This window comes from Lissotriton helveticus, chromosome 6, assembly GCF_964261635.1.
Source record: "Lissotriton helveticus chromosome 6, aLisHel1.1, whole genome shotgun sequence".
Taxonomy (NCBI): Eukaryota; Metazoa; Chordata; class Amphibia; order Caudata; family Salamandridae; genus Lissotriton; species Lissotriton helveticus.
The window spans coordinates 1,355,901,915-1,355,919,645 of record NC_136067.1 but is presented as its reverse complement, the minus strand read 5'-3'; positions in this window follow the sequence as shown (position 1 = coordinate 1,355,919,645).

The following is a 17,731-nucleotide window of genomic DNA, read 5'->3' as shown; positions in this document are numbered from 1 at the left end:
TTTTGGTTGCGTCTTAGCAGTACTCCCGAGTTGATCCGATATACCGCTGCTCTATCTGAGGTAATTGCCCTCGATCACTGTAAGAAAATTGGTTGGTTTAACAAGCTGAAAAGTCTGCTTACTTCAATTGGGCTAGAGGGATTATGGGATGTTAGGGACCCTGCACTACTCCCTAGTAAGGCCCTAATTAAGAAACAATACTGGGACTGGGTGGCCCAGTCTTCTTTAAGTTACCACCAATGGGACTGTCATGCATTGGATTTCTTGAGTTCAAACTGATGAGAACATTTGAGCAATATTTGGAGGCCATCACAGTTCCACTGGAGAGAAAGCTCTACATGCAATTTAGATTTGGCTCCATTCCTGTGAATTCGCTCACAGCCTCCTAGCGAAAGTCTACCACTCAATTGGGTTTTTATCCAGGATGTCCCTTAGCTGTTGAGTCGATAGCCCACATACTTTTTGCCTGTCCATTTTATAGAGCCCCAGGATCGAGAAGGCTAGCCCCTCTTTGTAAGTGTCCCGGTACTCGTTGCCATCGAGTAGCACTGCGCATCTTAAAATCTGATACTAGGCTGCAGATAGTCAGTGCAGTTGCCAAGTTCCTAGGCAAGATGTGGGCTAACAGAAGATCTTTGCAGAAAATTGCTAATAGATTATCTCAGATGGATGCTTACAGAGCTTACTGTTTTAACTTTTTTATCGCCTAGTTTTAACCTAGCACAGCTTATTTATTTAGTAGACCTTTTTAATGTGGTATTCTAAGCACTTTAATTCCTCTGTACTGTATGCATTTGCACTTTTATGGTCTGAGGACCGGGGAACTAAGATGTGGCTTATGCAATTTCTAATTGGATATCTCCCTAATATCACTTTTACAGAGTGTTTGATAATGGAGCTATATTACTCCAAGAGGCACTAATGAACACTAGGTAGAATCGACTCAATTAGGATATACGCTTGGTGTTCGGTTCTCTTGTATTTATATTTCGAATCTTCAACCAAAATACTAGTGTATACATGTATTTTATCCATTTGTCCATTTGCCTTTTACTAAGCCATGTTGATATTCACCACCAGCTTAATTTAGTAGTTTCATATACTGTACATTGGAAATAAACTGTGAATGTGGAAAATGTTTATGGCATCCTTGCCGAAATAAAGTATTTGACTGAGATGCAGGAATGGGGACACTGAAGTTTTTCTCAGCGGTTCTGTTGTAAGCTAGTTCCATGCATAGAGGTGACACAGCAGACATAGCTGAGAGATGTCTTTATGATATTTATTAAGTTCTTAACATCCATGGTAACAGGGATAGCAGCCCCACCAGGAGCAGCCTGCTATCTGCTCAGTGCATCTTCCCAACTGTCTCACACACCAGGCACACAAGCATTCCACTCATGTCAACATGCCACACAGAACACTCACACTAGCTGAGCAGCTAATTACAAGGTAAAGGGGAACACTATAAACATAACATGAAGATATTACATTATCTTCTCCCTTTATAATTAAAAATAATTTAAACCATACTAAAAATGAAAAACAACTATACCAAAATATACAAAAGAAGTCAATTTTCTAGAACCCAGGGGTAAATGGAAAAAACCACACCACGGGCCAGATGTAGGTAATTTTATTTTACCACTTCTTAAATACCGAATCATACCGATTCGGTATTTAAGAAGTGATAAAATAGAGGGGGGGAGATGTAGGTATTTCTGAATCGGTAAATACCGAATCGTTAAGATTCGGTATTTACCGATTCTGTAAATACCGAATCGGTAATGCTCATTGATTCCTATGGGCATTGAAGCCCATAGGAATCAATGGGCATTACCGAATCGGTATTTACAGCTTCGGTAAATACCGATTACAGCAAGGGTGCAGGGGGTGTCACTTTGACACCCTCTAGCACCCCAAATACAGGCATGTGTGCCATGTGGCACACAGACATGCCCTAAGGGCATGTCTGTGTGTCACATGGCACAGGTGTGCATGCACAGATGTGCATGCACACCTGTATTCGGTATTTTACCACCCAATTGGATTGGGTGGTAAAATACCGAATTCTGAAGGCCTGTAGCACTGTCAACAGTGCTACCTACATCTGGGTTTTACCGAATCGGTAAAATTACCGATTCGGTATTTTACAGATTCGGTAAATTTACCGTTTCGGTAAATTTACAGAATCTGTAAAATATTTGCCCCTACATCTCGAAAACCAATTACCGGTCGGTAACGGCCGAAATCGGCCGTTACCGACCGGTAATTGGCGACCTACATCTGGCCCCACGAGAGGGAACACAGACTACACAGAGGAAGAAAGAAAAGTGAAAATCTATATATACAAACTATCACCATCCTCCTCCTTTAATGGGTAAAAAAACAAAGAAAGAGCAAATAACGTTTAACTCACTGGCAAGAAGTGAGAAAAACACCACATGACCATACATGTGAAACAGAATGCAGAGAAACACAGTAGAGAAAGACTACAGGAACTCTACATAGAGATGAGACAAATAGGGGACTCCCCCGGAACTTATACATTATGGGTAGACCACATCCATGTACGTACAACAAAAATAGAAACAACCACTGTGGGTGGACCGCACCCACGTAGGTACTCTATAACTTTGTAAAACAAAAACTATGGATTTACCTCACCCATGCACGTACTTACTAAAAATTAATTTAGACTCTATGGGTAGACCGCACCCATGTACTTGCAACTCAAACTCTGAATTAAACACAATGGGTTGACTGCACCCATGTACCAAGGCTAAAACATGGGTGGACCGCACCCATGTACATTCACCGAAATATGGGTGGACCGCAATCATGTAAATACACCAAATTATTATGGGTGGACCGCACCTAAACATGCTAAAATGGGACTACAACCCATAAAGCAGACTGTAAATGGGACAGAAACTGATTACAAATAACATAGTTGGGACTAACACCCCCTATAAACTGAGTAACTGGGACTGAACCCATTACTACTAACGTAGGTGGGACTAAACCAGAGTACCACCAACCTAAAAAAAGGCTAAACACCCACTCAACAAATATAAAAGGATGCCATGCTAGTCCAACAAGAGATATAAGGGTGTAAAACAGAGAAACAGGCATACAACTATAACCTTTCACTCATATCAAGTTAGATATATCCTTTAAATACCTCACGTGCCTCACAGGACCAAGCTAAGATGCCGCTGAACAAAACAAAACTTCGTAAATAGCAGTACACAGATTTGAACTTAATAGGTTATAACCCTTACAAGCACTACAACAGTGATGTGACCTGTTGCGAGCGAGTACAGCCTGTTTGAAAGTAATGCCATTTTGAAAAGTCACCTTGTTTCAAACGATGACCACTGCGCGAACCAAAGTGTGAATCCACAAGTCTCTTCACAAGTCAACAGCTTCCTACATGCTCGATGTACATGACGTGAGACATATTTTTCAATTGAAGTGTCACAATGACTGAGTGAGCAACACCGGAGCCCTCTATATTACCATGAAACAGGCTCCATCTGCGGCGAAAATATTCAAGATGACCACCCACGGAGAAAATGAACCAACAGACACTGCATCCGCCTTGAAACCATTGTTGCTCAATGTCATTGTCCAACAGGCACCTTGTGTCCCCAACACAACTCTGGGACTTGAGTCGTGCCAGAAGGGGGGTTTGGGGGGTTGCCGAGCAGCGCAAGGTCTGCCCCCCGGGCAGATTTGGGAGGGGGAGGGGGGCGAGCAAAGGCAGCCATTTTGCTGCCTTGGGCTGCCTTGGGAATAGCCCAAAGGCAGCCCAAATTTACATAAATAGCCCAAGAAGTGACGGTTATCTAGGGTCTCTGCGCTGGCCCAGCCATCATTTTAGGTTTGGTAACCTGGTGGCTGGGAAGGGGTCCCAATTGTTGGCGGTACTTGGAAAGCGCTGGTGCGGTTGGCGGTGGATGGTAAGAAGTTCGGGATGCACTCGTTCCGCATTGGCGCAGCGTCTGAGGCACACAGGCAAGGGTGAGGGAGGGAGGACATCATGCAGTTGGAGCGTTGGGTGTCCGATTGCTACAAACGCTATGTGCACGGAGCGGAGCGATGCTGAAGCGGTTTTGTGGTGGCCCATGTGTGACTCTGTTTTCTCATTCCAGGTTCGGTGGGTGGCCCACTCGCACGCGACATGGCTATTTGGATAGTGGGTCACTCCTTTGTCAGGAGGGCACAACTTCAGGTGCAGGATAGCTACTTTGGGGAGAATTTAGGTTTTAATCCCGAGGTTTTTAAAGTGCGTTGGTCCGGGAGGGGGGGGGATGCGTTGGAAGGAGCTGGTGGGGATCCTGAATGGGATGGTGGTGGGGGGCAGGTGCCTGGATGTGCTGGTGCTTCACGTGGGAGAGAATGACATGGTCCAGGAAACAGGTTTGGTGCTCATGCGGGCCATGAGGAAGGATTTGGAAGAGATACGGAGGAAATGGGCAGGTTGTACGGTAGTGTGGACGGAGTTTGTTCCGTGGCGGGTTTGGAGAGGGGCGTTAAAGCCCCAGGCAGTAGACAAGGCCTGGCGCAAAATCAATGTGGAAATGGTGCGGTTTTGCAGGCATCTGGGGTTTGCAAGGGTTTGGCACCGGGAGTTGAAGTATGACGCGCCGGAATTGTTTAGAGGTGACAGGGTTCATCTCTCGCGTTTGGGAATGGACCTCTACCTTTTGGAGTTGAGAGAGGTGTTGTCGTGTTTGTTGGGAGTGCGTCGGGAGTAGGTGGGGGTTTTGGTGCGGTCGGGGAAGTGTCTGGCACAGGTGGGGGGAGGGTGGGGTGGCAGGAAAAGGTGGAGGCGGTGTAACCACCTACCATCCGCCTTTTACTGGGTGGCGGAGTTGTTGTTAAAATTGGCCAAGGTTGGCTGGAGTTTGGTAGTTATCGGAAGTTGGGGGGAATTGGTGAGCGGGAGCGGGAGCGGGGAAATGTTAAGGGTTACATTAGAGGGCGTTTGTTACAGTTGCAGGAAGGCAAATAGGTTTGTAGGTCTTAGGAGGGTAACAGTTAGTGGTAGGTTGGAAGATGGTGAAATATTTAATGTATTGCAATTTATGTTTGGATGTTGCAGGGTGGCGGGTTTTTATCATGCGGGGATCGTAGGGGTGGGGGGAGGAAATGTAAATGTGTGAGGTACTGAAATTCTGAACCCGTTTCATAAAAGTCGTCGTATCATGACGATTTTGGTAACATTAGACCGAAAAAGACAAGTGTAAGGTATACGAGCATTTTCGGCATATTCGAGTGACGAGATCACCATGAAATCAGGGATTCCGTTCTGAACCCTCGGGTTCCATTTTGTATACAGCAGCCATTTTGTGGTTGCCCTCACATAGGCCGATGACAGTGGCCGAACGAGTCTCCAAGCACACCTACATCTTAGCTGACTTCTGAATGACCTGAGCAAGCGACCCTCTTGCCTGAAGCCAAAACTTGTTAGGCCAGTTCCTTTCCCAGTAGCTGATCAAGTTTACTGAACAAGACACAAGACACCATCAAACCTTTTATTGCGCATCACTATGTCTTATCTTGCTCACACCTGTCTCTGCTCCTTTCTTTATGGGCCGTTTACAATGGGGATGTGCCTGTTTTTATGGTGGGTTCGATCGACCGATCTGATGAAGAATGTTAGGTTTGACCAATAGTTGATTGTGGGCTGGACAAACTGAAAAATGGACTTGTCATCATGATCCTGCTTTTTTCTTTTCGTGAAAACATGTGAATGGTCAATTGTAAATAAGGAATGTTTGCCTGAAGCATAATTTTTGGTATAAAAAGGGATGACTAGCTTTGTAAATTTTGAGCAGTCTCCTGAGAACATACACCGTGTTATACTTCTAGGATATCTGTTACTGGCTGCAGCTAATAAAATTGATCCTTGACGTCACCAGAAATCACCCGTGTCTCTGTACTCTAAGACAGGTGGACCCGGAGACTAGGGCGTTATCCCTGGCGCAGCTGGGTCTTAAATAACCCGGTTCTTCATGTAGTGAGGTAATTCGATGTTTAGAGAGGTGTTAGTTTTGTAAGGCAAAATTGCCAGTTTAATAAAGTGTGATGTGCACCTGTTTCAATAAAGCGGCCGTTTACACACAAAAATGGGTGTCAGTGTTGCTTGCCCCCCTTTCCTCCCTCCCAAGATCAAAATGGCCGTACGCTGAAATGACGCTCGCCGGATGGGTCTAGGAGCGGACATGCTACAAAATGTAGTTGCACAGCACAGTACACATCACAGAACGTGTACACTTCTCTCAAAGATGTAGATTGCGCAATGTGAAAGCATGTGACAACACAACAGGAACTGACTTCCTCACGCGGCATACAGGCAGGTGAGACTCACTGAAACTGACTTTTTCACACAGCATACAGGCAGGTGAGACTCGCACTTGTCAAGGGCTGCTTTGAAGGAGCCACTTACACTTAAAAATCACCAACTGCCAACTTCTCCAAAGATAACAGACATAGCAATGCTCTAACATCTGATAAAATTTAAGTTGAAAATCACCGCTCCCAAAGTTAATTACACATAAAAAGTACATACCGCAGCTAACCTCCTGCAGAGTTGAACACGTAAAGGGGAACAGAGACAATGTACCTCAACTCCAGCTTGAAACAGTGCACTATTTGAACAGACATCATGTTTAAAATAACGTGTTCCTCAGATCCAATGCTGCAAAAGTCAAATCAAAGGGCACAAACTGACATTCATGTTGAGAAGAAGTAGCTGCACAATACTTGTTGTAAAGAATACACACCATGTCCCAAAATCTTGAGTCAAACTTTAAAATAAGAAAAACTCAGAGTTTCATAAAAGTCTAGGGCTCACAGACTTCACTTTTCTTAAGGCCCGATTCACAGAACTAACTTAAGACAAAATCCTAAACTTACTACCATTTTGGTATTCACAGAAGGCACTTACTCATTTTGGTATTCACAGAAGGCACTTACTCATTTCGATATTCACAGAAGTTAGGAGTCCTAACTTTGGGACTTCTAAATGCCTTCTGTGAATACCGAAAGTCTTAAAGTTAGAATTTTTCTCAGTTTAGGAGTAGTAAAGTTAGGACTCCTAACTTTAGGACTCCTAAATGCCTTCTGTGAAAACTGAAAGTCTTAAAGTTAGGATTTTTCTCAGTTTAGGAGTAGTAAAGTTAGGAGTGCTAACTTTACTACTCCTAAATTGAGAGAGATCCTAACTTTAAGACTTTCGGTATTCACAGAAGGCATTTAGGAGTCCTAAAGTTAGGACTCCTAACTTCTGTGAATGCCGAAATGAGTAAGTCCCTTCTGTGAATACCAAAATGAGTAAGTGCCTTCTGTGAATACCAAAATGATAGTAAGTTTAGGATTTTGTCTTAAGTTAGTTTCTGTGAATCGGGCGTGATACTCCAATAATATCTTTTTTCTTGTTACTCCCCCAAAAAACATCATGTAGGTCTTTTTTCCCTTTAACTCCACACATCCACAGTTGTCTCTTCTGTACCATTTCCTCCAGGAAATGTACTCGCACAGACTTCAATTTCTCTCTTTGCTTCTAGTTTCTGTTTTTTACTTCCAATTTGAAGACTTCCATGGCGTGTCATCTTTATCATCCTTGAAGTACCCTTTAAAGCATGGATAAGTCTCTAAATCATCACCAAATGTAGTAAGCTAGTTTTATGTATGGAGGTGACACAGCAGATATAGCCGAGAGATGTCTTTATGATATTTATTAAGTTCTTAACATCCATAGTAACAGGGATAGCAGCCCCACCAGGAGCAGCCTACTATCTGTTCAGCCCATCTTCCTAACTGTCTCACATACACCAGGCACCCAAGCATTCCACTCATGTCAACATTCCACACAGAACACTCACACTGGCAGAGGAGCTAGTTACAAGGTAAAGGGGAACTCTATAAGCATAACATGAAGATATTACAGGTTCAGACTGTGAACTAGCTTCAAGTGGGTCTCTAGTTTGCAAGGATATTTTGCTTCACAGAGCCTGTAATGCTTCAGTTGCTAACTTATCTTGTCACTTGAAAGGTTCCCCAGTGCCGTGATTCATCCGGTGTTCGAACTTCTCAAATGGGAGCTATTGGATGCTGAATGATCAAGGTTGTTGTGGGATGGTACCAGGCATCGCTTATCTAGTCACAGTAAGTTCCAGGGTTATTTGTTGTATGCAAGTATTGTTTCCACCGACCCACACAGTTAGGGAGGCGACGCTATGGCCTTCATTAAATGTTTCCTTTATACGGTTTGATTCTCTCAGCAGACCAAAAGCCATATTTTTGCAAAAGGATGTGACCTTAACCTCAGCCCAAGAGACTTTTGATCTCCAGGTTGCAAGGTCTGAGATACAGGTTCTAGTCTGTACAAACTTCCAGCTCCATTTCCGGGAAATGATTCATAGTATCTTTAACATGTCTGATTCGAGAGGGATCGTGCACCTATTTAAGAGCATAGGTTCTGGACTATTAAGCACTTTTCTGACAATCTTCGGAGTTATTCCACCATTTATACACTCCTTATTTGGAAATGTTATTGGAGGGCTTCTGCTAGTCCTAATACTTGTAGTGGGCATCCTGGTTTTACTTTTCCTGCTACGCAATAGACGGCCCAGATCGTCCATAGATGGAAAAGGCACTACAAGTGTGACGTTTTCATGATTGCATGGTACTCCATAAGCATTAGTTTCTATTATTCAGACCAGTCTGGGTTGGCTGCATTTTGCCTGTGCTCCGCTGCCTATTCTGCAGATAGGAATGCGTGTTGGACATATGTCTGACTCTTTTATCAGTTGCGCCACCGAACATGGATGTACTACTGGACCCCTTAAAAGCCCACACGTTACAGTGTGCTCAGCATAGTTCCATGTTGATGGGAGCATTCTTAGAGCCTCCACAGGATGCTTCAGCTCCTGTCAGATCAGGCAACAGCTCTGCAACACGTTCACAGGTATTGAGTGTTCCCTCTGCGGCTGCTGTGGGAATTGAAGATGATCACCTTTGTTACATTGACCTGATTCAATTGGTATTACAGGAACCGTCATCTGCGGATGCAAGTGACAGTGATGTTGTGTCTACGACACAGGACACATACAGATTTGGCTTTCTGTGTGATGGGAACAATGCCGCTTTTTCCAAAATAAGCCAAATTGGAATTCGATTACACCATTTTGTTTTAGCATTTCCTGCTCTCACTGAGCACCATGGCTTTCGGCGTGCTCAGTCGGCCTAATCATCTATTGACACTTTTCTAGAATTATAGAGGTTTTTACTTTTTATAGCATCCTTTTTAACATATAGCATATTTTTAGATGTTTTTATAACTAATTTTTAACAATGTTTTTATGCTTTTATCAGGCATATTTTAGCATTAGTGGACCTTATCGACCTTCAGATGAGGAGTGGGTGTTATGTACCCCAACATACCCCAATCTAGGCCTAGGTAGCTACACAACCTTTTACCTAGAGTTATTCTGCTTTGCTCTGCATAATGATTCTAGCACTGACTTTTTACCCAGTTATGTGCTGACTAATTGTCGATCAGTTTCCTGGAAACTAGCATCATTTATTATGCATGAGGATTTTTAGAAAAGTCCCTGCACATGACGTACATAACAGCATGAATATACTCTGCGAAAAGGTCATGGCCATTTTCATCCTAGAGCGAAAGAACTGCTTTGTATAATCGCAGGTCTTGTTCTAGGCTCATTTGCATAATGGATCACTGACATAATATGCGAGGGACATAATATCGACTATCAAAAATATCGTCGACAAAATATCGACAGACAGAATATCGACTTTGTATCTACAAACAGGTAAGTACAAAAATATTGAATAAAAAATATCGTTTACAAAAATATAGTTAAAAAAATATCGACTTTATTAAAAACAATGTAAAATTAAATTAATATTAAAAATTAATTACTAAAATATGCTTAAAAATACTGAAATTACCTTATAATAATTAAATAATTAATGAAAGTTCTAAAAAAAAAATTTTACAATCATATTTGTTAAAACATATATATATAGTAACATAATATAATTAAATAATATCCAATATTATTACCGTAGGATACCGGAAGTGTAAAAATTACTATTCCCACTCCAGAGAGTGCAACAGTAGGGAAAGCGTTGGATAGCGTAGGGGTAAAATTTACTATTCCCACTCCAGAGAGTGCAACAGTAGGGAAAGCGTTGGATAGCGTAGGGGTAAAAATTACTATTCCCACTCCAGAGAGTGCAACAGTAGGGAAAGCGTTGGATAGCGTAGGGGTATAAATTACTATTCCCACTCCAAAGAGTGCAACAGTAGGGAAAGCTTTGGATAGCGTAGAGGTAAAAATGACTATTCCCACTCCAGTGGGTGCAACAGTAGGGAAAGCGTTGAATAGCGTAGGGGTAAAAATTACTATTCCCACACCAGTGAGTGCAACAGTAGGGAAAGCGTTGGATAGCGTAGAGGTAACAATTACTATTCCCACTCCAGTGCGTGCAACAGTAGGGAAAGCATTGGATAGCGTTGGGGTAAAAATTACTATTCCCACTCTAGTGAGTGCAACAGTAGGGAAAGCGTTGGATAGCGTAGGGGTAAAAATTACTATTCCCACTCCAGTGGGTGGAACAGTAGGGAAAGCGTTGGATAGCGTAGGGGTAAAAATTACTATTTCCACTCCAAAGAGTGCAACAGTAGGGAAAGCGTTGGATAGCGTAGAGGTAAAAATTACTATTCCCACTCCAGTGGGTGCAACAGTAGGGAAAGCGTTGGATAGCGTAGGGGTAAAAATTACTATTCCCACTCCATTGAGTGGTGCAACAGTAGGGAAGCGTTGGATAGCGTAGAGGTAACAATTACTATTCCCACTCCAGTGGGTGCAACAGTAGGGAAAGCGTTGGATAGCGTAGGGGTAAAAATTACTATTCCCACTCCGATGAGTGCAACAGTAGGGCAAGCGTTGGCTAGCGTAGGGGTAAAAATTACTATTCCCACTCCAAAGAGTGCAACAGTAGGGAAAGTGTTGGATAGCGTAGGGGTTAAAATTACTATTCCCACTCCAAAGAGTGCAACAGTAGGGAAAGCATTGGCTAGCGTAGGGGTTAAAATTACTATTCCCACTCCAAAGAGTGCAACAGTAGGGAAAGTGTTGGATAGCGTAGGGGTAAAAATTACTATTCCCACTCCAGAGAGTGCAACAGTAGGGAAAGTATATACTTCTTATATTATTTAAAAACAGTATAAATTATTATCTATAAAAAATTAATTAAAAGTAAATACCAATTTAATATAATATAATAATTAATCAATTAAAATTACTAATTACAATTAATTTTTACTATTAGTTACCTATTCAAATTAATTACAAATTAACAAATAATTAATTAACAATTAAAAATTAATTAACAATCAATTAAAATTAAAAACAATTAAATAAATTGAATTATTTAATTAATTATGAATAAATTACTTCCCACCCTATTCCCCTATAAACTCACAACCCGCTACAGAAAATAAATTAGTAAAATTAACATAATTAGCAATTAATCAATTAAATAAAATTAATTGGCAATTTAAATTTAATTAATTACCCATAAAAATGAATTAACAATGAATTCTAAAAAAAATACCAATAAATATGTTTACATATTTAATTAATTATAAATAAATTACTTCCCACCCAATTCCCCTATAAACCCACAACCCGCTACAGAAAATAAATTAGTAAAATTAACATAATTAGCAATTAATCAATTAATTAAAATTAATTGCCAATTAAAATTTAATTAATTACCAAATATAAATTAATTAACAATTAATTAAAAATAATACCAATATATAAATTTACATATTTAATTAATTATAATTAAATTACTTCCCACCCTATTCCCCTATAAACCCAAAACCCGCTACAGAATTAAATTACGCAAAAATAAAAAAAACAAAATTCATTAATTAAAATTAATTTTAACATAAATACACACTTTTCACACATATAATAACATAACAAACACTATAAAAAATTTGATATTATTAAAAATGCGATAATTTTAAAAACCTATATTATATACTTCGATATTTTAACTTTCTATATTTTTAACATTCAATATTACATTACTTACCTTCAAAACGATATTTTTGATGTCGATATTCTGTCCATTCGATATTTTGTCCAGCCTATATTTTGGACTCGATATTATGTCCATTCGACATTTTGTAGTCGATATTATGTCTGTTTACCTCGCATAATAGTGCTCACAACATATTGATTGTGTAAGGAACCCTGAGGCTATCTTTATGGTTAAAAAAACCATACTGAGACTAGATAGGTAGAGAAGAAGCTTCAACACTGACACTAGACACTGAGGTCCTAGCCTGCAGAATCTACAACATGCAGCAAGGTCCTTCATTCTCTCCTATCAGAAAATGGGGTTGGCTCTTTCCTAGGGGATTCTTGGCTTTACACCCACATACATGCTAGGTACACATGGATACACGTAGGTAGGGTTTTTGGCTTAGGAGTATGCTTGATTACTGTCATGTATCTATATGCCTGCATATATTCACTGATTTAGCACCATGATAGAATTCTACCTTTTATTTACTCTGGTAGTGCTTGTAATCTTATACATCTACTACATACAAAAATGGCGGCAGGGTATATCTTGCTGCACCAACTACCAGTGTTTATTGTAAGTCATTCAGAAAGTATTCCGTATATTTTTACAATCAGTGCCCACTTCCCGAAACCAGTCACCTACTATGGTTTCAAATACAACATGAAAACACAAAAACTGAGAGAGGCATTATTACGAGGGCAAGAGTTCATAGGGTTTAAATCCCACAGATGATGAAGGACAACAACGACAGAAATGGCATCTTGTCCCCCATCCTATTTTGTGGTGCGTTTTCAAAGATATGGGAATGCCGAGTCCCCTCCTCACTCTAATCATTAGACTACATGAGCAGAATTTTGCTCAGATTAGATGGGGGCGCCCAGGAAATGTTACCCCCCAGTTTCCTGTGGAACGAGGGGTTAGACAAGGCTGTGTCCTTGCTCCAACTTTACTTTCCCTGTACATCAACGATGTGGCAAGTATGCTGATAGAATCAAATACTGACGCCTCTATTCTTGCAGGAGAAAAAAATTCCCATTTTTATGTTTGCTGACGACTGTTTGATCATTGCAAAAACCCCGAGTGGGTTGCAAAAGGCTCTAGGAATCTTTGAAAACTTTTGCTCCACTCGAGGTTTAGAGGTGAATGTTTTAAAATCAAAATGTATGTCTTTTAATGAATCGAAAACCTTCAAGGGTACTGTAACTATGAACAAATTGCCACTTGAGAAGGTCCAAGCTTTTAACTATTTGGGTGTTTGTATTCAACATGACCTTTCCTGGAAACAACAGACTGAGCTGGCGACCCTTAAACACCGACATCTTGCTGGAGCTTCGAGACAAGAGCATTCTAGGTCACTCACTAAGCCAATAGCCCCGGCATTAACAGTGTATAATGGTAAAGTTGTTAGCTCTGTTTTATATGGTGTCGAAATTTGGGGATTTGAGAATTTGAAGAAATTGACATCTTCAGAAAATCTGTTTTTAAGAAATCTTATTAAGTTACCCCAGAGCACACTAATGTGTCCCTTATTATTTGATTTGGGATTAAGCCCAATTGCTTTAATTGCTAACCTACGCCCAGTTTTATACTGGAGACGTTTATGGATAACACCTGCATTGAGAGTATTTGCAAATGGGTTTATGGATATTATCAAGTCTGACACTTTCCATAAGATAAAGTGGCTGTGTAAGATTGGAGAGACATTATTGAACCTAGGGTTGAATGAAATGTGGGATGATCCCACAAATGCTAGGTTCCCCTCCAAAAAATCTTTAAAAATCATGTATTGGGAGACAGCTGCCACGAAAATCTTTAGGAACACTGCTCCACTTTCACTGACTGGTACCTTTTTGGTGCTTAAGGATCGGCCCAGCTTTGAAGATTTTGGGGATTTCATTACACGATCCCTAGACCGCAAGCTCTATTTCCAACTCAGAATTGGTAGTATACCGGTCAGAGCGGAGAAGTGTGGCTCACCTATTAGAGCGGCAGACCCTGAGGCAGAGGTCTGGCCCGGGACCAGGGTTCAATTCCTGACGCGGCAGGGTCTTGGGCTCAATGTCCACGAACTCGATATTTCTCGCCTCGGTGCCTACTCTAATCATGGGTCCCACTCTGCAACTCTGGGCAATAGCTTGCTTAATCTCCACAACGGCCTCGAAAGTGCTAGGATGCCTGGCTTCACCTTGGGGGTGCCCAGTAGGGGGCATCTCACAGGGAAAGCCAGGAAGGGTTCCACAGCGGTATACAGCGCCAGGATGCCTGAAAGGTGATAGTGCGCTTTACAAGTATACATACATACATACAGCGTTTACTAATCGCTGGTCTAGTGGAGGCAAACTGGAGTGCCCAGGTTGTTTGTACCCTAAGGAAACTGTTGACCAGTTACTCTTTGTCTGCCCTGTATATGCTACATCTCGCAGGGTGTGGCTAACTCCCATGTGTAAAACCTTGGGTACTAGGAGCGGTTTGGTGGCTGTAAGATTAATCTGTACTTGCACTGATCAATTTGCGGCCATTGCTGTGGCAACATTTTTAAGATGGGCTTGGCTAATAAGAAGTAAATTGTTGTAAGAATACTCTTCCTTCCTATAGATCTATTAACTTATGTTTGGACTCAGTGTATGCACTTTAGTTCCCTTGAAGAATATTGTATATGTAAATATTTGAATGAATTAATTATCTGAATTTAATTTTAACTCTATTTATTGTCTTATTCCATGGTGAACTGTATTTCTTTCATATGCTTTTATGACAACAGTCGAATAAAGCTTGTTTAACTTACTCTGGTAGTGCTTGTAATCTTATACATCTACTACATACAAAAATGGTGGCAGGGTTTATCTTGCTGCACCAACTACCAGTGTTAATTGTAAGTCATTCAGAAAGTATTCCGTATATTTTTACAATCAACGCCCACCTCCCGAAACCAGCCACCTACTATGGTTTCAAATACAATATGAAAACACAAAAACTGAGAGAGGCATTATTATGAGGGCAAGAGTTCATAGGGTTTAAATCCCACAGATGATGAAGGACAACGACAGAAATGGCAAGTCTTTCACTAGATGGTTTTGTAGATCCTTTTATTCTTTATTAAATATACCACCGCCAATGCGTTTCACCATTGCAGGCTTCTTCAGGGCAAAGAGATAGTTTGCACCATCCAGAAAGGGAATTCCAAATTAAGTAAGCCCAAATCGATCAACATTGTCTTTTTTTTTTGATAATCAATTTTTTTTTTGTCAAAGATATTTTTAATAATTTTTTGTAAACAACTCATGGCACAGTCCGCCCATGTTCCCACACAGGGGTGACCAGATCAAAGGCATGCAGTCAAACGAGCTAAGAAGGAACCCAAAGAACTAGGTTCACGTACCCCGGTCCCAATGTACAGGTCTATTTACAGGTTACAGTTTCTAAGAATAACGGGTACTCCAGTAAGCCTGTCTCAGCATTAATGTCAGTAGTTGTGCACTTGGCTCCAACGTCCCTGAGGAAGAGCTTGTGCTCAAATGGGTCCATCAGCGGGTAAAGTCCATTGCTCGTAAGTGAATAGTGATCGCCCCCTGGGGCTCAAAAAAGGCAAAAAGAGAAAGAAAAACATTGGAAGCAAATAATCAATTTTTATTGAAATTTCTGGAACAAACAAATTCATTGGTAGCAAATCACACAACAATGTTAAAAACCTTCCCCACCTTGGCGACCACACTGGCATATGTGGTTACATTAGCTTCCACATAACAGATATGCATAGTGAGGCTTGGACCCTCAAGAAGGCAACAAGCCGAACCATTTGCCCCACACCTTGCTGAACATTTCCGGGCAACCCCAGGCTTCAAAGAGGGACTCCTCCTGAACCCCACACCAATCTACCACCCTCCTCCATTTCCGCAGCGTCGGGCCGCAGCCTGGGACCAACTGGCCGCTATGTCCCCCTTCGCCACCACCTGGGCCGTTCCCAGGAAGCGCTTGTCAGCCCTGGAGCCATCTAGGCCAGCAAACACCCCCAGCAGCAGCTGTCTCGGGTCATAGGGACCCACCCACCCCAGAGCCTGCGCAAGCTCGCGTTCCACCCCCTTCCAGAATGGCTCTAAGGCCGGGCACAGCCACACCACATGGTAGACGTCTGCAGGGGCAGAGTCGCAGCGCGCACATGCCGGGGAGGTTCTCAAGCCGGCTCGGAAGAGACGTGCTGGGGTGAGGTATGCTGTGTGGAGATAGTAAAGTTGGACCAGGCGTAACTTAGATGATGTAGTCAGGGTTTTGGGTGCCATAAGGGCGTCACGCCAGTCTGTGTCGTCTAAAGGACCCACCCACCCTTCCCAACGCTCCCTAAGCCGGTCCAGGGATGTAGGGCAGTTGTTTACCAGAGCCCGGTATATACGGGACACCCCCCCTTCCCAGGTTCCCCATCATTACCTGAGCTTCCAGAGGTCTGAATTCTGGGAGAGTGGTGGGTGTTGGGAGATGTTGGTGGAGAAGTGTGGCTCAATGGTTAGAGCGGCAGACCCTGATACAGAGGTCTAGCCCGGGACCAGGGTTCAATTCCCCACCTCGGCGGGTCTTGGGCTCAAAATTCCACGGACCAGATAATTCTCGCCTCGGTGCCTATTCCAATCATGGAGTCCCACTCTGCAACTCTGGGCAATAGCTTGCTTAATCTCCACAACGGCCCCCACAACGCTAAGGATGCCTGGCCTCCACCTTGGGGGTGCCCAGGAGTGGACACCTCACAGGGAAAGCCAGGATGGGTTCCACAGCGGTATTCGTACAAGCGCCTTGAGACCCTTGCGGGTGAGTAGTGCGCTATACAAGTATCAATTTACATGTGCGTGGAGGGCATGGCGGAGTTGTAAGTATTTGTAGAACTGGGCGTGGGAGAGGGCATGTCTGTGTTGTAGGTCCGAGAAGGAGTGCATGTGGTCCCCCACCCACACATCCCCGAGGAGCGAAATCCCCACTAGGTCCAAGCAACAGAAATCTCCCAAGGACGAGACCTCCCTCAGCCAGGCGCCATGCCATAACGGTGTTTGTCTAGTTAGCCTCTGGTCCCATATCACATGTCTAAGGGCCGCGCGCCAGGCCGTGAGCACCGTCCTAGTGACTGGGGCCAAGGCCTATGGCACCGGGGAGCCATAGAGGAAGCCCTGTAGCTGTGCAAAATCGAAGGTACTGAGTTCCACGCGGTAAGCTGGGTCGGACCAGCCGCCCGCACACCAGTCGTGGATCACGATGAGCCTCGTGGCCAAATAGTAAAGGTGGAGTTTGGTGACTCCCATGCCTCCATCAAAGGGGGGAACCCGGCAATGAGACAGAGACATTCGCGAACGCCCACCTCCCCATAGGAATCGGGTGAGTGTGCTGTCCAATTCCCGAAACCAGCCAGCCGAAAGGTGGACTGTGGTGTTCTGTAGAATGTAGAGGAAGCGGGGGAGAATCATCATTTTAAAAAGGGCGCTCCTGCCCAGCGGGTTAAGTGGGAGGGATTGCCAGTTCCTTAGGTCGGTCCTCATCCGAGCGACCAGGGGGGCAACATTGAGGGCCCATTCCAGATCTGGGAGGAGGGTCACCCACACGCCCA